Source organism: Haliotis asinina, chromosome 7 (assembly GCF_037392515.1).
Source record: "Haliotis asinina isolate JCU_RB_2024 chromosome 7, JCU_Hal_asi_v2, whole genome shotgun sequence".
NCBI classification, from domain to species: Eukaryota; Metazoa; Mollusca; class Gastropoda; order Lepetellida; family Haliotidae; genus Haliotis; species Haliotis asinina.
This window is the reverse complement of record NC_090286.1, coordinates 45,638,421-45,664,151: the sequence shown is the minus strand read 5'-3', so window position 1 is coordinate 45,664,151 and position 25,731 is coordinate 45,638,421. Positions and strand designations below refer to the sequence as shown.

General features: G+C 37.9%; 1 protein-coding gene across 1 annotated transcript in view; it reads right to left on the bottom strand.

The window, feature by feature from the left end:
- LOC137292149 (choline transporter-like protein 1) overlaps positions 1-25,731 on the bottom strand; it is a 213,897-nt gene that overhangs the window by 151,842 nt on the left and 36,324 nt on the right. Inside the window, exon 2 of the mRNA XM_067823691.1 lies at positions 8,911-8,975. The gene's annotated coding sequence lies outside the window, so the exon portion shown is untranslated. The remainder of the gene's footprint in view (positions 1-8,910; positions 8,976-25,731) is intronic.

Below are 25,731 nucleotides of genomic sequence, written 5' to 3'. Positions count from 1 at the left end.
ATTAAGGATTTATTTGTGGCCATACATTTGTGCAACAAGCCTAAAACACTGTCTGGCACTCAATTCTGTTACTCTTTCACAATTCTGTCATCAATATATATTTTTGTAAATTATTTAAACACTCACAATCTAAGAGATGGTACTCCAGCTCAAAGCACCTGATCAAACCTGACACTTTTTGTTGGAAAGCAATTTTAGGCCCTAACGATTCCTGTTTTACTTTTCACAGACTTTTCACTACAACACGAGTTTGAGTATGTACATAATGTCTGTGTGTGTCTCTGTACATACGTATCAGAACTAATCCACAATAATTTCAATCTTTTATAGGATTCCACATGAGGCAATCAGAACAATTTGTCAATTTTGAATCAGACAATCCAGTGATTGACATTATGACCATTTGCTTTACATAAATGCACAACCAAGACAATGAGCATGACATCACAATTCCATTAGTCACCTGCTTTTGGTAAGCATGGGTTTCTGAAGATCAATTCTAACTTACGCATTCAGGGATCAAATTCTTGTTTAAATATCTTTTATTTTACTAAAGTCCCCATTACTCTGAACAGTCAGTAAAACAGTCAAATGAGTCCATCAATTATGATTCTTTATAAAAGCCTTCACATTGTGGTCCTAAAATACAAGTTCATCAAATAATTACACGACATTTGGTAGGCTCCATACATAAGATAAGAGACATTGTCAAATCATTTTCTAATGAAAACACACCCCGATCACTGGGTCATAAATTCAATTACTTGATATTGACAACCAAGAAGGAGATCAATTTCATCCAACGCTGTCAATCAAGCAACACTAGGGCAACACCAAATGAATCTCCGACCTGCAGAGCAAAATAAACTTGGTACTATTATTCATCCACTTCTGAGAAACCAATACCGTTTCAAACAATTCAGCACCACCAAAAACCTAACAAAGCTGTAAAATGCCAGCAACGATTAACGGACAAAATCAAACTCAATCAAGATACACACTGCATGGAACCAAGATAAATTTCTTGCCTAGCAACCCAAGAAAATTACAGTGCAGGCTTTTTCTTTGATAAATGCTCGAACCGAATAATTCTTCAAACCTCAAATACAAGGCAAGCTGAAATATTCTTTTTCATGCTATCCATTTCTACGCTTCCACGATACATTTCTACTTGGTTACCAAAATGGCTGGAACTAGCCAATTGTCATTTTCGATAAAACGTTTTCATTTAACTTCAAACTGGGCACAAAAAACGATATTTCAGAGCTCCTTTACAAAAACGAAATCAAAAAGCCTAAAAGTCAAATCCAGATATTTTAACAAGATTACTGACATTTTCAACTTTTCAGAAGAAAATGAAAATTGCATTGCCCAATCTGTCCATCGCTGAGTAAAATATTCCTTTCAGAAGAACTCTTGCTAATTATGACTTATTATATTTGCATCAGCTGAGCCAGCCAGTGCACATGTAGCCATAAATATACATCATTTGTACCTTTAAAGTACTATCAGACCAGAGTGGTAATTTTGTAGGAAGGTTTAACTTTATCATGTTAATATAGGCTATTGCATTATTGCTGGCATAACACGGACTATTGCCCAGACATCACTCACTAATGCGTTTTCTGCAGAAATAAATAATTGCAACTGCTTTTTGTGATACAGGTGCATCTGAAGCATATAACTTTTGAATCATTATTAAGGACAGAGCAACTTTATTTCTTGTTCTATGAATCCATCAGTCATATTCTTTCAAGAATAAGAAAAATATTTTCCCTGATCAAGAATATAAAACTGTTGTTTTTATTGGCAAAAAATGTAAACTTATAAACAAATATTTTTTACTGTTTTTTGCCTCGCATATACTTCATAAATTGCCAAAAGTAAAACACTTTTAAAACGTAAAAGGGGACTTACTTTGGTCTGGCCTACAAGAAAACTACAAAAACTGACTGAGGAAGAAGTACTTCTCTATGAATATTAGTCTCTGCCATGTTATGAATGTTCAACTGACTGTTTCATTCAGGGGCAGTTATTTGGTTTAGATACCTCTGATTTATCAACATTGATTCATTTACAAATTCATTGAGAGGCAATACACTAGAATATCTCATGGGCGGACACCAAAAATGAGCAACACACAATATACCCATGTGATGAGCAAGGCTTTAAACACAAGACCATCTCACCACCCCCATAAGCATAGAAAACAGCCTAATCACCAACAGCTATGTGAGGAATCAAAACCAGGTATTTTGTCATGATGAGCACACACTTTAACTACAAGACTACCCCACCATCACCATTAGTAAAGAAAGTGGGCAGATCGTGAACAGCTCTGTGGGGAATCGAAACCAGTTCTTTGGCATGATGAGCAAATGCTTTAACTACAAGACTACCCCACCATCACCATTAGTAAAGAAAGTGGGCAGATCGTGAACAGCTCTGTGGGGAATCGAAACCAGTTCTTTGGCATGATGAGCAAACGCTTTAACTACAAGACTACCCCATCGCCCCATTTGGCATAGCAAGTGTGCCAGATCATGAACAGTGTCCCGTGCTGAGGACACTGCCATAGGCACAGATCAGGAGCTAATATACATCAGAATATTGGTATTGATTAATGAAGTCGGAACTAACCCAAACCTGGGACAGACGTATGACGGAGATTAGGCTACAGATATAGCTCAGTATTCATTTGATTATGTAAAGTTGTGACTCTGTTAGTTCTCCTCCTCAGACATATTAACGTGTTACTGGAGATGTAGATGCAAGAGAAATCCTACCAGCTTGACCATGCATTTGAACACGTAAAACGTTTAACCAGTTGGGAGTTCATCATAATTCTAACAGAATTTCAGTTATATATCATTGTTTGTCCAATGTATGAGTGAGTGAGTATAGTTTTACGCCGTTTTTAGCAATATTCCAGCAATATCACAGTGGGGAACACCAAAAATGGGCTTCAAACATTGTACCTATGTGGGAGATTGAACCCGGGTCGTGACAAGTGAATGCTTTAAACACTAGGCCACCTTACTGCACCAAAATATAGGAAGAAAGCCTAAACACATCGGGGTAGGATGTTGTTATAACTGACTTCCAAGGTGAAAATGATGTATGAACAGACACATATGATGAAATCCATATCCAGAACAAAGGTTTGAGTGACCCACAGATCTGTTTCCAAGGTCAAATTTGCAGCTCTTGATCAAACACATTGATTGGGTCTTGTATCCAAAGAAATCAAGTTTGGAAACAATCTCAAAAAGCACATCTGAGTTTTGGGAAAGATAGCTGGAAAACAATATGAAAGTGCAAGAAATTGAATTTCAAGATACTGAGTGAATGACTTTTCGAAAAGCCAATAGCAAGATGTGAAAGAGTTGTAAGATCCTGTTTCCATGATTCAAATTTAGAGATCCACATTGCAAGGATAAATATCAGCTTCAAGAAATGAGAGATGTTTGCTTCAGAAAGGTAGTGAGTTACAGAGGTACAAGAAGTAGTTACATGTAGGTTATCCACAGGAGTTGGAGAATATTTATTTGATCTGGCAATCCTTTTCTAAGAGATGGAAGTCAAAACTGTAGTGGCCCACGCACCATGAAGATGTTCAATGATGGAAACCAAAGATTAACAGATGAACTCGCAAACCAGGAATTAAAGACATCAACTGAATATCAATGTAGGTCTGTTCGCTGTATGTCAGTCAGTAATAATCACCAGCTATAGATGGACACAGTGAGAATTAGCAGGATTCAAAACTTAACTCTCTTGAGAATAAGACGATGCCAACAATTGTTCATTTACTGCAACGATCATCTGTAGATGAATTCCCATGCCAGTATTTACAGAAATTGGCAAGATTAACTGCCCTCTATGATCAAGAAGAAGTCAAATATCCTCCTCAAGGTTTGAAAAATCTCTTATATTAATAATTCCACATCAAAGTGCACAAGAGGAGGTGAGGAAAGAGAATACCGGGTCTGAGAGAAACTGCTCCTTGTCGGCCAGAGCGGAATTTTCTTGAAAAGGATCCCGCCGAAAATCTCAGACATTGTTGAATGAAGCATACCCACCAGTTGGATATTGATAACTGACAATATAGTGTCGTGCCATTTGCTTCTTCCAGCCCTCAAGCAAACAGCTTCCTAAAGCTCAAATCACGTCCAGCCTGGAGATTGAAACTTAGAGTAGTTTAATGGAATTCTTCAGTCATTTGAGTCAATATGAAAACGTGGAGGACAATTTCTGTCTCGGTCTTTTCAATCCCTCCAAATGTTCAGCTTTTTCTGGACCTTGATAAGGAAGCATTGTAGCAAAATCAACAAGGTCTTTTCCTGTGATCTTTCGTATGCTTCTGGAGTTGGGTAGTTACTATGGAGGCCATTGTAGATTCTGTTTTAAGGTAATAGCTCTCTTCCTGCTCTTCAACGGCTTCCAGACACACAGTTTCTATGTCGTATTGATTTGGAGGGATGTTTTATTTTTTTAATTCCAAAGAATTTTCCACTTGAACATTCGTCTCCAATTTTCAAATTAGAACTACACTGGTATGAGACAACCAGACTTCACAATGATCCGCAGTGAAAATGTTATGGATTTAGATCTAGGTCATTTTTTTTTCACTGAAAAATTAGAGCATAAAACTCAAGGGTTTTGAACCATAAATAAAATCTATTAAACCATTTTAACCATCACCAAGTGGGAAATCAATTATCAGTATACTGCCATGACACACACACCTGTGTTAGTGAGTTGGGATTGAGATGGCTTGTAACAGTTTTTCTGTAACACTTTTACCACTTTCATAAAACCATTGAGAGAAAGCAAGGTTCTGTTACATCAATTAACAGAGGTATGGTTTTGAATAGAGGTATGGTTCTACCATGAACAGAGGTGTGGTTCTACCATGAACAGAGGTATGGTTCTACCATGAACAGAGGCATGGCTCTACCATGAACAATAATATGGTTCTACCATGAACAGAGGTATGCTTCTACCATGAACAGAGGTATGGTTCGACCATGAACAGAGGTACAGTTCTACCATGAACAGAGGTAGGGTTCTACCATGAGAAACGGGGTAATGCTGTCAAACTAGCGAAGATAGGTACAGTGCTGACAACAGAATGAACAGAGATATTGCTTCCACAAACTAAAGAATCACAGTAAGAGGACATCTCCATTGGATTTGCCAAACTGCTTCATTTGCCACACACAATTATATTCCAGCTATATGACTGAGCAATGAGGAATAAGACAATCCAATGACTCATATCATGTAGCATTAGTATATGAAATGAAGACTCAGGACATTACCAAGCCTCACTGCCTGAACCATTAAGCTTCTTCAGGCCTTCTTCCAAAGGAAGCTTTTCCACTGTGCAAAAAAAAGCAGAATACCCTACATTAATCTAGAAATGGCATTATAAAGTTGATTCCTTGCTACTGAAACTGTAAAAACGGCAACTATACATCACTAAGAATGTAAAATGAAGACCCTGCAACTTTGATTTTTGACATCTTCCAGCTTCGAAAAAAGTTACATTCCCTTTATAAAGTATTTCCGTTGTACTATTTGGGATTTATCATCATCATACTTGTGTGCACACTTGTTCAGTTTACTGTCCATTATTGGTCGAAATAATCGACAGTACATGTTTCATTATGTTCAATACTTTTTTAACATAAAGCAATTCACAGTTGCTCGGAAATTTGAAAGGAGGGTGGATTGTAATGCGCATGTGCAGTAGAGGTCAAAGTTGGCTGATGTTGCAGTATCATAGTCTGTCGTTGACATTTACTGTTTCAGTAGTGAGGAATTAAGTTTATGTTGCTATTTCCACAATTAATGTGGGCTTTCCCGCATTTTTCTGCACAGCAGGAAAGTTTTCTTTCATAGGACTGCTCTTAAGACCAGCAGATGTGTTGGGACCTATTGCTATGCTGGAATCTGACCAAGGACTAGACAACAGAAGCCAAATCATTAAAAACACCCAGAAGAGAGCCATCTTTGGCCAGGCAAACCATGGTCCTACAAGATTGGAATATTGTCTGTTGATTGCTGATTACAACAACTAGGGTTACAACAATTCAGTCCAGTTCATCGAAAATGGAATTTGACACCTGTTTCGATTTCGAGATCCATTATGACTATTTCAGTTCAATATTTGAATACCTATTTAAATTATTTCTATCCGCCAGAACATAATTTTGACTCTAACGTGAGCAGTTTCAGACAATGACTTAAGGCGAAACAGGATTGGTTGACACCAGGTGCATAATCCTGAATCCTGAATTGTTGTTGGTAGACATGGCCAAGTTGAAGACGGATTTCATGCTAAAAAAATGACTTGGAAAGTTAAATTAAATCTGGTCTTTTTACTTGTATGAAGAATCAAAACAAAAGTGATCAAATCGAGGGTCCAATATAAAAAATTGAACTGACATCATTGCAGCCCTAATAACAACATCTGACAATGGTTATGTTTCAGGCCTGGGGGAATCGTTGCAGTCACACTAACAACATCCGACACTGGTTATGTTTCAGGTCTGGGGGAATAGTTGCAGTCGCACTAACAACATCTGACAAAGGTTATGATTCAGGTCTGAGGGAATTGTTGCAGCCATTCTAACAATATCTGACACTGGTTATGTTTCAGGTCTGGGGGAATCTTTGCAGTCGTACTAACAACGTCTGACACTGGTTATGTTTCAGGTCTGGGTGGATCGTTGAAACCCTACTAACAACATCTGACACTGGTTATGTTTCAGGTCTGGGGGAATCTTTGCAGTCACACTAACAACATCTGACAATGGTTATGTTTCAGGTCTGGGGGAATCGTTGCAGTCACACTAACAACATCTGACACAGGTTATGTTTCAGGTCTGGGGGAATCTTTGCAGTCGTACTAACAACATCTGACAAAGTTTATGTTTCAGTTCTGGGGGAATCTTTGCAGTCACACTAACAACATCTGACACTGGTTATGTTTCAGGTCTGGGGGAATCTTTGCAGTCGTACTAACAACGTCTGACACTGGTTATGTTTCAGGTCTGAGGGAATCGTTGCAGCCGTTCTAACAACATCTGACACTGGTTATGTTTCAGGTCTGGGGGAATCTTTGCAGTCGTACTAACAACGTCTGACACTGGTTATGTTTCAGGTCTGGGGGAATCTTTGCAGTCGTACTAACAACATCTGACACAGGTTATGTTTCAGGTCTGGGTGGATCGTTGCAACCCTACTAACAACATCTGACACCAGTTATGTTCTACTGGGGATGCTGTTTCTTTCCCGATGTCCATTCCATCTGGCAACTGTAACATATTTTAACAGAGTCATCACTAATCAAATTCCATACAAGCACAAGGAATGGTCTGAATCAACTTCAAATTTAATGATACTGCAAGTTTTTCAGCACAGACTTTGAATAAGACTGACACAGAATGTAGCTTAAAACAGCGAAGACAATTTGTACAGTACCATGTAATTTGGTAGCTATCACCTAATGAAATACATCCAATCAGAGCAATGGACCAAATTACATCACAGCAATATTGTAGGATGCATTACTTCATCAGGGTAAATCAGCTGCATTAACACAGGGCATCTGAGGCCATAATTACTGGTATTAGTGGCTAAATAGAATTCCAGATTTGTAACAAGCATAGACATTGGAAATGGACTTCATTTTCTCTCTATATGATTTCACTGAAATTGCTTAGTGTTTGGGGGCGGAGTGCAGCCTAATGGCTACAGCGTTTACTCTTTACTTCCATGTCCGAGGTTCAGTTCCCTCAATGTGTAAAATCGTTTTCCGACATCCCCCTCCATGATACTGCTGGAATATTGCTAAAATTAACACAAAACATATGCTTCACTCAATTAAAATACTGAACTAAAGTACAAGTGCTGACCCACATATATGGTGTTATACAACATTCTTCACACTCCCTGTAACGTGGCAGCAGCCTCAAAAGAGTGAGCGAGTGAGTTTGCGCCACACTGATCAATATTTATGGCAGAGGTCAGTAAATAATCAAGTCTGCACCAGACAATCCAGTGATCAACAGTATGATCTGCTCAATTGGGAACCGATGACATGTGTCAGCCAAGTCAGAGAGTCTGACCACCCGATCCCGTTTGTCGCCTCTTACGACAAGCATAGTCGCCCTTTATGGCATACATGGGTTGCTGAAGGCCTATTCTACCCCGGACCTTCACAGGTCTCAAAAGGAATCTGTATGTGATCCACACCATCAGACACTGTGGCCATCTAATCCATGGTTGGCCATTTCAACAGACATTCTCAAAATGTTTGTAGCCTTAAGAATTTGTAACCTTAAACTTTGATCGTAGTCAGTGTTGTAGCTTAGGAAGTTCCTAGGACTACAAACCATTCGAGAATAGCTAGCCTGGGCCCCATTACACAAAACAATCTCAGAAGAGCAAATGTTGCAAGCTGATGTGGAAGTATGGGTGTTTCAATCACCAACTTGCTATGGCCAACAGTGGAATGGCGACTTGCACCTGCTTAGAGTCACTGATGGATAATTAACTATAAAATTGAGTATGGATCACAACCAAGCACAGTGATCACAAAACTGAAGTGACCAATGTGAATACTTCAAGTTATCAGAAGTTCCACACAAATGACAAAATAATGACTAAATAACAATTAGGCACTCTTGCTTGACAACGTTAAAGGATGGTATAATAATCTCTATCAGAACATTACATAATAATTAATAAGTTGTTGTCCATAAAGTATCATTCCTTTCTTAACAAATATGTAATAACCTAGCTTGTACTTCAAGCACTGTATTTAGAAATGTGATGCTTCAACTTTATTGCAAATCAGATGACCATTGGCGCTATAGACTTAAGGTAAAGTTAACAGACCTGTAATCTTGCGCTGACATCAGTAGGGACATTGATTCTTGGACTCTTGGAGGATATTTTCACGCCTTCAATAAACAAGAATCTTATTCACACAGTTTCAATGGCCTCTTTCTTTTAATCCTTGATAAATGATATCTGTATTGCTTGGGTTTCAAAATTACTATATAGCCAATAACCAGCTTTTACAACTTCAGATTCAAATTTCAACCAATAAACAAAAGTAATCTTATCATGCCTCACAGTAAATAAAAGATACTATTTCCAATATATTTAGTTTTAAAAATATCTCAAATTTATTTCTAAGATATTGATAAGTGTTTTATCTAAAGAGCCTCTTCATGCAGTTATCTTAATACAGTACAGCCTGTCATGAAGTAACTGCAGTTGGTTCTTTAGGTGCAATAATTTCAATGGCCATCAAGTCACTGAAGAAGCAGACTGTGATAAGCAGTCTCTAATCTTCAAACAATATCAAAACATAACTCAAAGAAGGACATTATATTCAGTATTAATTAAGGAAAATTACTTTTCAAAATTATCGTTACACAAATCTAATAAACCTTAAGTGCATGTCTTAAAAAAAAAATTCTTTGACATATCAATAATTTACCTTTTACCTGACCTACAATTCTTGAGTTTCAAGCGACATCAATAATTTATTTCAATGGTCCTCATAGGAAATATGATGGTTTTGTAAAGTAATGTGATTGTGTAGTTTTGCAACCAAAGTTTGGTATGATTTTTACATACTTTAGTTCAAGGACGCTTAAAATTTCAGAAAAGGTTTGTATAATGGATGTTAATGTGCTTTCCTTGTAATGAAATACAGTTATTTGAAACTAAAAGGAACCACACAGTTTAGTTCATTATAACCAAAGTTCAAAACATTGCTGCATATAAAATATAAATACAGTCAAGTCTCGTTAATCCGACCTCCATTTATTTGACAATTCACTTTATCAAACTCTTTTGTTGGTAACAAATCGAATAAACGCAACTTAGTCTCATTTATTTAGTTAGAAATCCTCCTTAATCCGACAGTTTGCTGTGTAAAGGATGATGTCAGATTAACAAGACTTGACTGAACATAAAATATACAGAAACAGGTCTGATCCAAAACGAATTTGTTGTATATGTCAGCTTGTTTGCAGGCAAGTTTGTAATAAAAGTAGTTTACAGTAAATACTGCATATAGCTGTACAGGAGACAGATTCAACAGTGTTTAAAACATAGGCAAAGATCACTTTGAAACACAAGCAAATAATGTAGCATTATCCAGCCATCTTGCACTTGTATTGTTTCACAGAAGCACTGAATCCTAAATTAGTACCAGAATCACCATATACAGAATTCCTTTATCGGGTCAATGGCAATCAGCATGAAACTAAGCACACTGTGTATTTCTGCATTGCAAGGGATTCCTTGTTGACACTGATTTATTGATATAATCCTCCCGGAATGAGGCAAATACCGCAATCACATGGGCGTCCCTCTCACCATGGTACATCCAGCTAAATATACCATGTGTGGAAGTCAAGCACGGTCTGGATCAAGTGCTGGGAAGAGATGTTGTGTCCTCTGCTGTAGCACTGTCCATATCACCTAGAGTTGTGTCCGTATCACCTAGAGTTGTGTCCGTATCACCTAGAGTTGTGTCCGTATCACCTAGAGTTGTGTCCATATCACCTAGAGTTGTGTCCGTTATCACCTAGAGTTATGTCCGGAGCATTGTCAGGGCAACCAAAGAAAATTTTCCTATCATATACATCATGGCCTATAATGAGTGCAATGAATGCTTCTTAAAGACCATAAACTGAAAAGGGCTTAATGTCCCGGGGTTCTTTTCATGAAGCTACCTTTACTAAGGTTAGCCTTAACATTCTTTAACATTGTACTAAGGCTACCTTTGTGACTTATGGTCAGGGCAACCAAAGAAAATTTTCCTACTATATACATCATGGAAATAGCAACATAACCATAATACGCCACTACTGAAACACTAAAAACGGCAACTTTAAATTGCTAAAACTGGTTTGAAAATTGAAAATCGTGCAATTTCAATTTTGCCCATGTGCATGGAGGAGATAGTTTTGACCGAATGTTGCCATTTTCCACTTTGAACAAATGTTACATTCCCTTTTTAAAGTATTTCTGTTGTGTAATTTGGCATTTATTATCATCATACATGTGTGCACATTTAAGTTTATAATCCATTTGTACGAAATTATTGACAGTAATTATTTCGACATATTCAATACTTTTTCTTTGCAGGGCTCGGAAGTTTCAAAGAAGAGTTTAACATAATGCAAATGCCCAGTAGAGGTCAAAGTTCACAGTTTCATAGTTTCTGTTGCTGTTTTCACTGTTTCAGTAGTGAGGTAATATGTTTTTGTTGCTATTTCCATGACTGGTGAGGGCTTTTCTGCATGTTTCTACAGAGTGGGAAAGCTCTGTTTGGTAGACCTGACAATGCTCCAGACACAACTTTAGGTGATAGTCTTAACTGAAGGAAGAAGCCCAAAAGGTTCATGTTCTTCCGGACTACTGACAAATATTTTCTCAGTGTACAGAATTGACTGTCAACCTCTTGGCCTATAATGAGTGCAATGAATGCTTCTTAAAGACCATAAACTAAAAAGGGCTTAATGTCCCAGGGTTCTTTTCATGAAGCTACCTTTACTAAGGTTAGCCTTAACATTCTTTAACATTGTACTAAGGCTACCTTTGTGACTTATGGTCACCATAGCACTTTGTGAAAAGAGGCCCTCGAAAAGAATTTTGTTTTGATATAGTTAGGGATGTGACAGCAAATGCTAGTCTTGTGTAATGTCAACTTTGTAGTGGTGAACCTTAGTGAGAACCATGTCACAGATACTATTAAACACTGGTGTCGCTCTCAACACAGTACACTGACGTCCAGCTGAGGAGTCCATTTTTGTCCCCTTTGTCAAAGACTCAGCAGGATAACAAACAACCTGACTTTTACCACCCTTTGGCAGGACACAAGTCAAATCACCCACAAAAATTTCACCTTCAGCCATGATGTAGGACAATTGTTCCTGGGGGAACACTTTCAACTCTTCAATGGATCAGAAAACAATCTTGCTCACATTTGTAGGAATTTCATTTGATTAAGCTTACTTTGTGAAGATGGTACTTCTCCAGCAAGTCAACACATTCCGACTACTGAGGCAACAGATGATGTCTGAGCAGGCCGTCTAGTGAGGGTGTGTGTATGCATCAAACCTATTATCTACCCCGGCCTATCTGCCAAGACTATGATGACAGACTTGACAGTCTATATGCCACATGAGACAAGGGATAATTCAAGCCTGATTATGTGTACTTTAAGAAGATACTTCAAAGAAGCAGATGTTCAACTCAGCTGATATCGCTGAAGGCTGTTTTTCAAGGAAACATCCAATTTATATGTTATCATGTTTACAGTGTCACAGATAATTCCAGCTACTCAGAAGATATATGCTGCCATTTTTTCAACACCCATATCTTGTAATTCCTGCCTCCAAACAACTCCATATATATCACAGACAGCTCCAGACAGAAGTGAGGGATTGGAAGGATCTTAGCTGCTTCCAGGAACATATTACTAGCAAAACGTGAGTGAAGTTTAAGCAATATTCCAGCAACATCACAGCAAGTAACACCAGAAGCCACTGCACCAATATGGGGAATCAAACATGGGTGATAAGCATTAGCATTAACCACTAGGCTACCTCAACAATTCTGTAGCCAAAGAAGGAGAACAAGGGTCCACAAGGGTCCACAAGGATCTGCCACATTAATACCTATCCTCAATGTTACCTCCATACTCCCACAATCATACGTAGAAACCTCCACCATATTGTTCATGAACACATAGCTTGCTGTAAGCATGGATACACCTTCCTGGCCAAGGAGCACAACACCTAGTGACACCTCTGATTTCCTGTAATCCATTCATGTCAGATTCATGACAATATTTTAGAAAGGAATGGAGATTATTCTCAGGCCCCGACACAGTATTATTTGGCATTTTGCGTTCGTATCTGAGTTCAGAACATATGTTCAAATAAAATAATTATAGTCTATATATTTATGCTTAATGCACTTGATCACATGCACAATTTAACATTTTGCATGCTTCAAAGGGACTACACATCCCTGCTCTAGCCTATATGTGTATATGTACTGGCCATTGAAGGAATACTTGGAATCCAGCATGAGTGAAATGAATATTTTTCAATTATTGAAGCAATGTCGGGGACAGGTGATATACCTCACTGGTAACCTATTGGTCAAGAAACCCAGTACCATGTATATCAAGGATCCAAGTGGATCCATTGGCCAAAGGATCCATATGTTGCTAAGAAACTGAAGGTTCTATCACCCTGTCTTCCTAACAATCTGAGGCACAGCACATTCATGCACTTGCTACAGGAATTGAGGCTGTCTTCAGCTAGCACTGACATTTCTGTTGAACATCACATCACAGTAAAGTTCCAATTTCACAATTTCTTTATTTATCAACTGCTGCTGTTGCACAATAAAACATGAAACTAGAGTTATGAAGTGGAAAGGTAAAACAAAGTATGGCTCAGTGATGAAAACAGACACATTTAAAAAATGTTCTTGTTAACCAATACAGAAGAATTGAAACAGACGATTTTTCCCATAATATGCCTTAAAAATTCTTTTTCTGGATTCCTCCATGACAACAAAAGTGAGTGAGTTGAAGCCAAATTTCAGCAGCATTTCAGTCGAAAGCTTGATGTCCGAGGAAAGTCCAAAGTAATCCCAGTGTTAATTTTCACCATTCAATACAAACCCATAGGCTTGGTTGGCAAGGTGCTGAAAACCAATGAATATGATTTGGGGATTTGAACTCATGATCACTAGTATTTCAAGAAAGCTGCAAAACACAGTGTTTTGTGGTATTTTAGAAAACTGAACCACACATGCATCACTTATAACATAGAGAAAATGAGGCAGTAGGGTAGCCCAGTGGTTAAAGCATTTACTCGTAGTGCCAAAGACCTGGGTTTGATTCCCCACAAGGGTACAATGTGTGACACCTATTCCTGTTATCCCATGCCATGATATTAGTGCTAAAAGTGGCATAAAACCATTCTCACTCACTCACTCACTCCCATAAAGAAATGGCCAATATACCCTGACAACTGCAGGTCACAAGAACTAAAGGGGTCTACAGATTAGATCTTTCTGATGTACACAAACTACTTGTAAAGTGCCTTTTGAAAACATTTTGAAATATCAAAAAACCTACACTACAAATATTTTATCTTCTTCAAGCTGGCAAATGAAAGAGAACACATTTTAATCATAATGCAAATAAAGAAAGAAAAATGTTCAAACATCATTCAAATTCCATTTGTTAAATTCATCATCTAAAGCATGCAAAGAGGCCAATCTTCAAGCAAAGTACACCCTATATCCTCTAGACAAGGATAAGAGTTTGAATCGAGGGCCTCTAAAAAGCAGTAAGTTAAATAAGAACATGACAAGATGATTTCAGTTGCTCCTCCGACAACATGATAGATTGATGGAGCTGAGAAAGCATGAAACTGACAGATACTTTGAGTGAGGATCTGAACTCACACAGTTCAATTGAAAACGTCAACACCAGTGAATAATGATCGTCCCCTTTAACAGATTGCAAACAAAAGGCAAAATTGTGGTAAAAATAATATGAATGGATTACTGAAAGTCAGCTATGACACCAGGTGTTTGAGAAATAAGAACCCTGTCCTTATCTGCTGGTAACACCCACCACTCAATCTATATTAGAAAAACAGTTTGAAGCCTCACGTTGCGTCCAGCAACAGCCCTGCCATGTTATGGTGGCATGTATATGGTCATGTCTGGACCAGACAATCCAGTGATGAAAATTAAAAGCAATAATCCAAGGCTCTGAAGCAGGAGTGTTGTCAACCAACTCTGCATCCAAGGATGTCAAATCCACAAGGAAAACTAGCAATCAGTGAGCAGACAGATTAACAACAGGCTTACAAACACTTCTTGATTCTGTGCCAATGGTTGGCTGACAGAAGAGGTGTTGCGGTACCACTAGAACCATTCCTTAACACCATCCTACAGTAGACTCTTAAAGAGACTGACCCTGGTCACTCGGGAAATGTTTGTAAACATATTAGTGTGTGCTAGCATTAACCAAAGAATTCCTTTCAAGGAATGAAACCTTAAACAGCATTGATTCAGGGATATACCTTGAGTCCTGTATTTGAGGGTCCCTGGGACTCATACTCTTAATTTTAAGGGGTCCAGGACTACAGAATGGGTGTCACAGACACCTAAATATTATCACTGATACTATGTTATAACATTGTTGCAATTCAGTCCCTGTTTTTGTATTATGTATCATGATGATCATCACGGTAATTAAACGATATAACCCAGCTAGTAGTGGACTCCATGACATCTTATTGTTACTTCATCAACACTTGGATTTTTCCTGCATTCTTGTGGACGCGCTAATCTATTTTGTTGTGTCCATTGTCAAATTTTATGAGTATAGTATGCAGGAATTTGCGTCCTGTAAATCCCTGTTGATTCCCTATTGTCCACTGCACTCACCAAAGAAAATATTGACGAATGTTTGAATAATAACTTTGCATTTAACTGAAACTGGTTTGTCTTTTAGAAGGCAGCTGTAAATGAACCCTGTGCCCTGCTTGCATGATAACCTGCTCCTGCAAGTCAAGTAAAAAAGTTATGTCTCTGAGTTAAAATCCCAGATTTACTCTCATGTCTGAGGGTTTGCCAGCAGGACTTGTTGTCCTGCTCAAACCAGATCTATCACTGACAAGGCAACTGTAGATAACTGAGTTCACAACCTGCATCATATATTGTTATACATCAATCAATAGTTGCCAAATACCACCACATACTTGAAGACAGAGAAAATCTCTACATGTGTTATTTTCTTCATTACATGGTGAAATGCACTACAAAAACATATATAGTCATATCGAACATTCAAGTGTCAAAACAAGTCAACTGATAGTGAGCAAATGGCTTTAACGCTTACTTGACAAGTCTTCTAATCAAACCACAGCCCATTTTTGAAGGAAAGTCAGAAGTGATGCATTTTAAGGTACTTTAAAGGGCAAGGCTTAGCCACATTCTTTTGGTCAGTCCAGTACACAATTAATTGCAGCACAGTAGAAAACTTGGCAATCTTAGTCCATTGGACAGGAAAGGAAGAGACATACCTATTTCGAAAAGTACAAAACAGTCTCACTCCTTACATGTTTAAACAATTAGATGAAAAGTTAGGTAAATCTAACAATTAATTTACTGTACCCAGAGCATGAAATACACAGTGTTCCTGTGTCTCGTCACAACACACTTATTCAATGCTGTGTCAGTCACTGCACAGTTATCACGTTCTACTTAGGAGATAAACATCATGTGTTGGCCAATTTCCGGGTGTTATTGAGTATTTGAAGCACGGGAATGCATTTGGAACCGACGGCGTCAGCCGGAGGTTTCAAATGAAATATTCCCGTGCTTCAAATACTCAATAACACCCAGAAATTGGCCAACACATGATGTTTATCGACATTGTAAACACAAAAGTACACCAAAGGGTGTTAGTGTCTGCACTCGTTTACATCGAATACGGATACAGCAGTGAAGTGTCATCAGCTGGCCGTTTCAGCTGGTTCCCATGGTAGCATCTGGAGCTGCTCATTTGTGACGTCATTCTAACTTTACATCACAGTATGATTTGAACGACGTCATCACTGTTGATGACACAACAAAACAATTGTTTACGTGTCAATACGCAGTGAATAGTCTTGCAGTTTCCGGGAATCTAATACCATTTAATCATGTTTTACAACCAATCAGATTACAGAACACAGTAACTTTTGGTTTACAATGTGTATTGACTAAAGGATAACATGCAGAATTCATAAGTACATGATGCCCTATCGATACCCTGATAACAAGATACTTCATCTGCCAACTGTGATGTTTATCTCATCCACAAGTACACAAAACAACACTATATAAATAACACAATATGTTGTGGCAGAAATAGACAAATAGCCTGTCAGTGATAACATGTTTCTCGCCATGTATCAGCTCCCTATCTGCTACTATACCTATCTGTTACTTGCAAACTACATTTTTTCACATTCATACAGATACGATAATTGTGATGGGGTCCAATATTCCAAATAACTTGGATGATTTCTTTTCACAAGTATTCTCGTACATTTGGCAGAGATGTGCATGTGCTTGGTCCAGCTTGCTAAATGGCTTGCTTGTAAAATCAACACTGTTGCTCACTGTACTCATGGGAGGAAAGACCTTGAGCTGCCATTGTTCAACTGGTTAAGTGTCTGGGGAATTTGAAATGGGGGATCTGCAAACAATCTACAAACCAGTCAGAATACATGAGTGAGTGAGTGAGTGAGTGAGTGAGTGAGTGAGTGAGTGAGTGAGTGAGTGAGTGAGTGAGTGAGTGAGTGAGTGAGTGAGTGAGTGAGTGAGTGAGTGAGTGAGTGAGTGAGTGAGTGAGGAAATGTGTGATGGTGTGTTGTTTAACAGTATACTCTGCAGGCCACCTGTCATTCCTCTACATGGTGTTTCAATTCTGCAGTTCTGGATTTTGACCATACAACCATGACGTCAAATTTGTAGGTTTATGTTTCCACTGCTGACAGAAATTTAAATTGACGAATTCATATGATATGAGTTATTACAGCACATCACTGGAGTCACATTTCCAATAAAACTTTATGCATGTATATGTCCATACAATTACCAAAATGCTATGTCCACTTCAGACAACAGTAGCTGACTGGCTGATAATAAAGTGGGCCAGGTTGTGTCGCAATATTGTGCCAAACAATGCCAGGTGTTTGTATCAGTTCTAGTATTATAAATAGTCAATCAAGCCATCACTTCCGTTATTATTGCTGACTTATTTGTTCATGGGACCTGACTTCAATATGTCTAAAATTGCAATGATTGGGGTACATATGTAAAAATAGGTGTGCACTCTATAAATCCTTTTATGTCTGTATTTCCATCAACACAAAAAGCTCTTGAAGTTAACAATTAAATATACATTATGCTGTTTTGTACAGATACAATCCGAATATGCAATACTTACTGCTGCCCAGTAGCCATGGTAAACACTTGATTTAAAAAAAAAATGTTTAAACTTCTACCAACAGAAAAGCTTTTGAAGTTAACAGTTACATATACCCTTTTTACCCTGTTTTGTACAGATACATCACACAATCCAAGTATGCGATATTCATACTGCTGCACGAAGTAGCCAGTGTAAATATTGTTCTGTGAATCGTCACCCCTGTGGTTTCTGACATAACCTGACCCTGAGCCAGAATTGATCAATAATTTCATCCTGCCTTCCAGAGTCAAACAGTCTACTGTACAGAGTCAGATTTCGTAACTACTAAACGATGATTATAGTGTCACAAAAGACAATCTTCATTACATACATGGACTTATCTAGATAAAACCTGTGTGTACATGATAAGTTAACAATGCAGTATCTGACGATCGATATATATAATGCAACACTGAGGATGCTATACCACTGAGATTTAATAAGTATGAGTAATGGATTTGCTATGCACTGACGTAATTAATGTGACTCGATGTAATTACCAAGTTGACATTTACCTTCTCTGTGTCACATGCACAGACCAGGTTCAGCTGCAAGATGTACTTGTAATGAAGTTACTGAATATTGTTTAATCCTTATGTCTGCAGTATTACTGCTGTATAATGGGGGTCTCAATCAGGTTTGGGCCAGACAAATATGTGCTTGATTTCATAAGTATCGATTTTTGCCACTTGGTTCTGAGAAGTGAGTGAGTAAATTTATGCCACTTTAGTGGTGATCCGCCAAGATCAGGATAGTAGAGATCAGCTACAGAATCAAACACTGAGGGCCTTTTTTAATTACTTGGTTTATGCATTTAAAAAAAAAACGAGGTCTGTTAAGAGGGGAAAAATGAAAAAAGTTAAAAAAAGAATAATTGAAAGGTGTAATTTGTTATTAAAAAAAACATTCAACTTGTTTTTGATCAGGTCAGTGGCATATGATGGCTAAAAGAAAAGTAAAAACAAATGTTTTATTTTTTCACTTTCATCACATTTCAGGTCAGCAGATCCATAAGCCAATTAATAAAAAAAGCCTAAACTACAATACCTTGACACTGTTGAACACGTTTAAACAGATTCTGTTGTTCTTCGTTTCTAGCTGTATATAGCAGACTCTCCAAAAAGCTCCAAACCATTATTGCTGTAGGTGTAGCAGTAGTTAACACCCAAACTGACTGTGTAACAACAGGCAATATCACAGTGTGTAACAAATGGCACGTGTAACAAATGGGAGACAACCATATCATGCATATGTATCATCACTGCAATATCCCATTTCAACTGTCTGAAATGTAATAATTGACTCAAGGCTGTGATTCACTGACAGAAAGCCAGAAAATCTGACATATAACTGCAACAATACAAATAATTTTACACCATATTATCAAGATACATATATAATATTTCATCCACATCGTATCCTATACCTATTGCTGAGGGAATGTTTCAACCACAAAGCTCTACAGCCATAGCAAGTTCTAACAAAGATAATCATCCAATCCCCAATTCAATTTACCCTAAAATTCATGGCTCCTTGACAAAACAAAGCAAACTGTCATGATTAGTAGGTATTCAATATATAAAGAATGCCAACCCTCAATATATCCACTGTTTATTTCTGATAGAGGACATTTGCCATCACAAAACACATTAATGTTATAACCTGTATATCTACCTCTGAAAATGTTCTGTGAGTGAGGCAGTAATGTGGATGACAGCTATATTCCACACACATAACATGGATCTGCAAATACTCACATTTGTCGACACAAATCAGTGAAATTACAAGGTCGCACCACTGAAATACTAGACTTAGGCTTAGTCTCTGAATATATATTTTGTTTGTAACCTACAAACCCATGTGGAAGTCGCGGTGGCTGAGTAGGCTAGGCAGCTGACTTTGTGTGCTGGCGATTAGGTGTCTGACTCTGAGGGTGTGGGTTGGAATCCCAGATGGGACTCAACCAAAAAGTAATAGAATTTGTACTTAACTGAGAAAGTGAAAGCCAAAATATGACATATGTTGCATTTGACAACATTCTAAATGGCATTGTGTAATCAAACTCATTTTAAATGAAAAGGAGATAACGGGAGCCCACAAATCCTGAACCTGAGAAACTCTTGCTTCATATAGGGCTTTAGCATTGCAGGGAGGACTGGGCCTCATGGAAACTAATGTGGTTCAGGGAGTGTGAGACAGACTACTGTAATACTGGCATGCACCTGACCAAGTCACTGATCGTCCTCTTGTCTTAAAACAACACAATGAAGTCACCTGGAGAACAACAGGGGGATTAGTCATACTCTCTTTCAAGGTAAATATGACAGTAAATTGGTGAGCATATCTCTGAACAAAAACCGGTGTTCCAGTCATGGTCCAGTCCTTCAAGTCTACAGAATGGGAAAAACTCTGTTCTACAATACCTTGATTGTGTCTCTGATTTAGCTCCATTGTGAACTGACCGAACTGTTAATGATCAGGAAATGAACATGTAAAAATCTGAAAAAAAAACAGACTGGAGATTCCAGAGATATCCACGACATGATACTCACATTGTTGTGTCTTAAGATGCATATCAGGTGTATGTTAAAGGTCATTACACCCTTATGTCAAGAAGTTATAATTTCAAACTCATTACACTTATGTCTTGCTGACTTAATGCCAGTTACACACTTGTCTATGAATTAAGTAGTTAGTAATTGTTAAGTACACAATACTATATACCACTTCCCACAATCCTGGAACAGACTATAACCTATTCCCTGTGTTGTTTTAACACTGCCCATTTCCTTAAGTGGGCACAGAGGAAGTAAACCATTGACGCTGACCTGATTTAGTTTCCTCCCAAAATAAGACTTGATTTAACCCCAGTGGACAATGAATGCATGATCACTTCAATGGCTTAATAAGAGACAAATTAGGCCTTTAATTGGATTAATTGCACTGCACTATTAACAGTCAGTTATGGCAATCAGTATTATCACAGTGAAACTAACAGGTCCAGACACTGTCAAAGGGGATTTGGGTGAGCAATAAGTACCAAAGTTTCATGTACATCAAAGAGGAAACTGTAAAGGAGTAAGATGGTCAAACCCCCCGACTTGGCTGATTGTCCATCATGATATGTTTGGATTGATATATGCGCTTTCAGTAAGTGAGTGAGTGAGGCAGCGAGTAAACTTGATTTTACAGTGCTTTTAGCAATATTCCAATAAGGGACACTAGAAACATTGTACCCATGTGGGGAATCGAATCTGTGTCTTGATCATGATGAGCGAACTTTTAAGCCACTAGACTACCTCACAGCCCCCTCACAACTATTACAAGGCTTGAATATGTACAGACCATCAAAATAGACCTGTCAAACTGATGAGTCATCAAACATATTTTTTAATTCTTTCCCCTGGCGTATGAAATGAAAGACTCGGATTACACATCTAACAATAATCAACTTGTATAACATTCATCAACATGCTTTGGAAATTTGAAGAAGTATTTGATGTGATTAAACAAAATGTAAGTTGAAAAACTAATATTCAAATTTTACAAGAGAGTTCACAAATAACTTGTCACCAATTCAATTTTTTCACACATTTGACCATAAACTTTGATGTCGTAGTGAATTTGGAATGGAACTAACAAGCGTCAGCTAGCCAGGCAATTAGTTAATTGGTTTGTCATGCACATTAACACATGATTAAAATATGAATAACAACTGATTGCATTTTCATGCCACTGACTACAATACCCTGGCTGGTTAAGCTTAGGCAAGACATTTAATTAACTAAACTTTGAAAAAAAATATATCCCAATGAGCACTTTCAACTTTGAAAGTTTCTTTGATAACTGGTAGAGAACAAGAGTGTTCATAGACAATAGAGGATGTAATGTGTATGTGAGACAGTCTCCCGTTATGCGTACAAGTGACTACCTGAGAGGGGGTCACTCATTTGCGTGACTGCTTCATCACAGAGAAATTCTGCAGGTCACACAAAAATGCATCTAAAAGTGTTATTTATAAAAATAATTGAACAAAATTTGCTACAGCCATTGACAGATATTCAAGTTATTGAATGACCTGAATGAAAATGTAAAAAGAGGACTTTAAATAGTCAAATACTAACACTAATGTGCTCCTTCTCGACAGCACTCAACAGTCTAGATGTAATTACAGTGTGAAAATAACACATCGCCTGTGTGTAATTAGAGCATGCCAGATATATATCATTAATTTGAGCTGGCAGACAAGGTTTGGAATGACTTCAAATGAATGATGGAGAGAAATCAAATTGTTTGGGCCGCCAACTTCACCATGATTAGTCATCACATTAAGGGGAGTGACCGATGGCCCAGTGGCTGCTAGGCATGCAAGAATATAATAATTAGGTTCAAATCCCATTTTTGCCTAATCTTCGTTGGTTTGTAAGCACCATTCCAGTACTTGCAGTTTTTCCAAAAGTAGGTACATTGAAACATTTCCAACTATGGGATTTCCTTCAACAGTTAGCAGACTAAATATCATACTAAATCACTTGTGTAGAGCCCGATTAGAACCGATCTTCAGTAACCCATGATTGTCGTAAGAAGCAACTGATCAGGTGCTTAGGACTGCTGACTTGATTGACACATGTCATCATATCCCTATGCATAGGTCGTGGTTCAAGCTCTTGATCACCAGACTGACTTGATTATTTACAGACGGCCGCCATATAACTAGAATATTCATAAGTGTGGCGTAATTAAACTCACTCACTCACCTAAAACTGAAATCCAGGTCAAAGCCTCTTTCCTTTGCTTACAAAAACATTACTAACAATTCATTTAATCCCAAAGAAAGACATTGACCCACATTGCACCTCCAACCATTATAAAGCTGCCATGATGGCACTCGAAGTTACTCCACTACCATCATACAACTAAATTGGGTGTGACAAATCCCATCCTGAGATACAAACTGATGGACATTTCATATCAAATAACATCTGATCTCCAATAAATACGTAATTCCAGGACGACAAACCAGAGATTACTTCTTTCAAAACTAGAAAGTTTCCAATAACATCTTCAGGCATTAATTTTCAAAAGGTGACTGTTGTGACTGCTGGATCCACTTCATACGGCCAGATATTTCATCTTTGATATACATTATCAATAACACTGGCAGAGCATTGGCGGTGTGCATGACTGATTCTTAAAAACTTGGCACTGCAAGACGTACTTAGCCACAAGTAAACTGATTCCATATCTAGAGTTCACAACTGCCTCTTGAACAAGATCCTTCAATGCTAGTCAGTATTAACTGCAATGTGTGAAGCCCATTTCTGGTGTCCCCTACCATGATACTGCTGAAATATTGCTAAAAGCGGCATAAAACCCAGCTTACTCACATTGTCAATACTGTTGAGTGTGTGAGTGAGTGAGTTTAGTTTACGCCGCTTTTAGCAATATTCCAGCAATATCACGGCGGGGGACACCAGAAAATGGGCTTCACACATTGTACCCATGTGGGGAATCGAACCCGGGTCTTCGGCGTGACTCAATACTGTTGAGAACAATCCTGTCATGACAGAATGAAGATGCAGCCATACATTGACAAACCTTACACAGTCATCCCCCGCCATAACGCCGGTCTTGGGGTCCACTGTTGACCCCAGCGATATTAGACATCAACGTTATAGTACATATTATATAATGTTGAACAAAGGCCAAGTAAAATCATATTTTCCAAGGACATAACAAAACTGCTATTTCGTGTATTGTGTTCAGTCAAAACTGTATCGTTTTGTTGAAGGTGAAAATTAACAATATATATGTTATTCAACTAAGTAGGAAATAGTAATCAGCTGTGCAGAGATGCTTTGATCCAATGTGCCAGTGATTCAGTCAAAAATGATCCGATAATATTACATCAAACAATTTCTATTCCATTAATCAGAATATTTTATATATTAAGCAGTTATTGTAACAGATATAATATATATTGCTATTGGATTAATATATAATGCATGTTTTCTGCAAACATATTTAACCTATCAATGAACAGAGGCCGTTACCTGTCTGGATACATTTTATGTAGGAGACAGTTTGACAAGCCACCGCTGACTTCCTGCAGTACTTGCAACATTGATTGTAAGAAACAAAATGTTAGTCATTTAATTGTACAAAATTACTTCAATGAGACAGTAGCGTGGGTCTCTGAGTTCATGGATTACGAGGCTGTAATCTGTTCCTAATTGCTAAGAGTGTGAAGTCATTGGTGCAATCGCGGTAGGCATGAAAAACGGACCCTCACTTATGTGGTAAGCGGAAGTTGTACGCATTTGGAATGAGGTAATGCCCTCCTCTCACGGTGTCTCCCTTGCTTCTGTCAACAGTTTTAACAAATATAAATGTGACTGAATGTAATCAAATCAAATTTGTTTTCTGACACTATATGTTCTCGGATGACTTTGTTCACTTGACTGATGGCATGTCTTGTCTTTCATAAGTTACTACGCTATTTCGCTGATGGTATGATTATTATTGAGAAAACGCTGCATGTTTCAAGCATCTGAAAAACAATGGATAGGTACGATAAGCACTGTAAGTTGCCATCCACACTGAACTTCATGAGTTTACGTTATTTACCAGAGCGCCACAGTGGATTTGTTGAACTATTTGCCATATCATGAAGGGGTGTGATCGCAGTTCAACTTTTTTTATGGGCAACATGGATTACCCTAAGGTTTAACTGAATCCGTAGTATCGCAAAGCGTGTTATTACGAGGGATGACTGTACATACTTTTATCCAATTGAATTAGGGCTGCAACGATTCAACTGGACCTCAAATAGATTCGATTTTTTATATTGGACCCTCGATTTAATCATATCTTATTAACTCTTACAGTCATTCTTTAAGCATGAAATCCATCGTCAACTTGGTAATGTCTACTAACAACGATTCTCGTGAGATAATTAGCTCAGCATCAACCAATAACATTACTCCTTATTCAGAGCTAGAAGCTGCTCAAGTTGGAGTCAAAATTACATTCTGGCTGTGTGGAAATAATTTGAACAGGTATTCAACACCGAATCAAAATAGTGGTAATGGTGTCAGATTCATTTTTTTGATGAATTGAACCAAATCACTACAGCCCTAATAGGAATCAAAGACAGAACTGGTCTGGTGTAAACTAGTAATCGAAAGAGTCAGATAAAATTTACCTGGCTCTGTTTCCTATGAGTTCTGTGGCATCACCTCACCCTCACGTTACTACCTGTTGCTCATGACATCAACCATTGGATTGTCTTGCCCTGACTAACTAACTTAAAATCACAGTAAATAGTGATGAATCATGGTTCGCTGTAACCAAAATCTAACAAAAAAAAACCAACAGAAATTTAGATCAATACTAAGAAATTAGGGACCAGCAACTGGGGATGCAGGTTATAAGCCAAATATTTTAATATACTCATGAGAAGGTGAACCAACTCAACCAATCTCAGTACAATCAGTACGCTGGCAGTACAATATTTTCTATGAATTTGCCACACAACTTCCAATAATGTGCAAACGTTGCTCAATACAATCACACCTTTTTTTCCCATTTCCTAGTCATACTGAGTGTACTTTGTTTCTGATTTATAAACATACAAATAA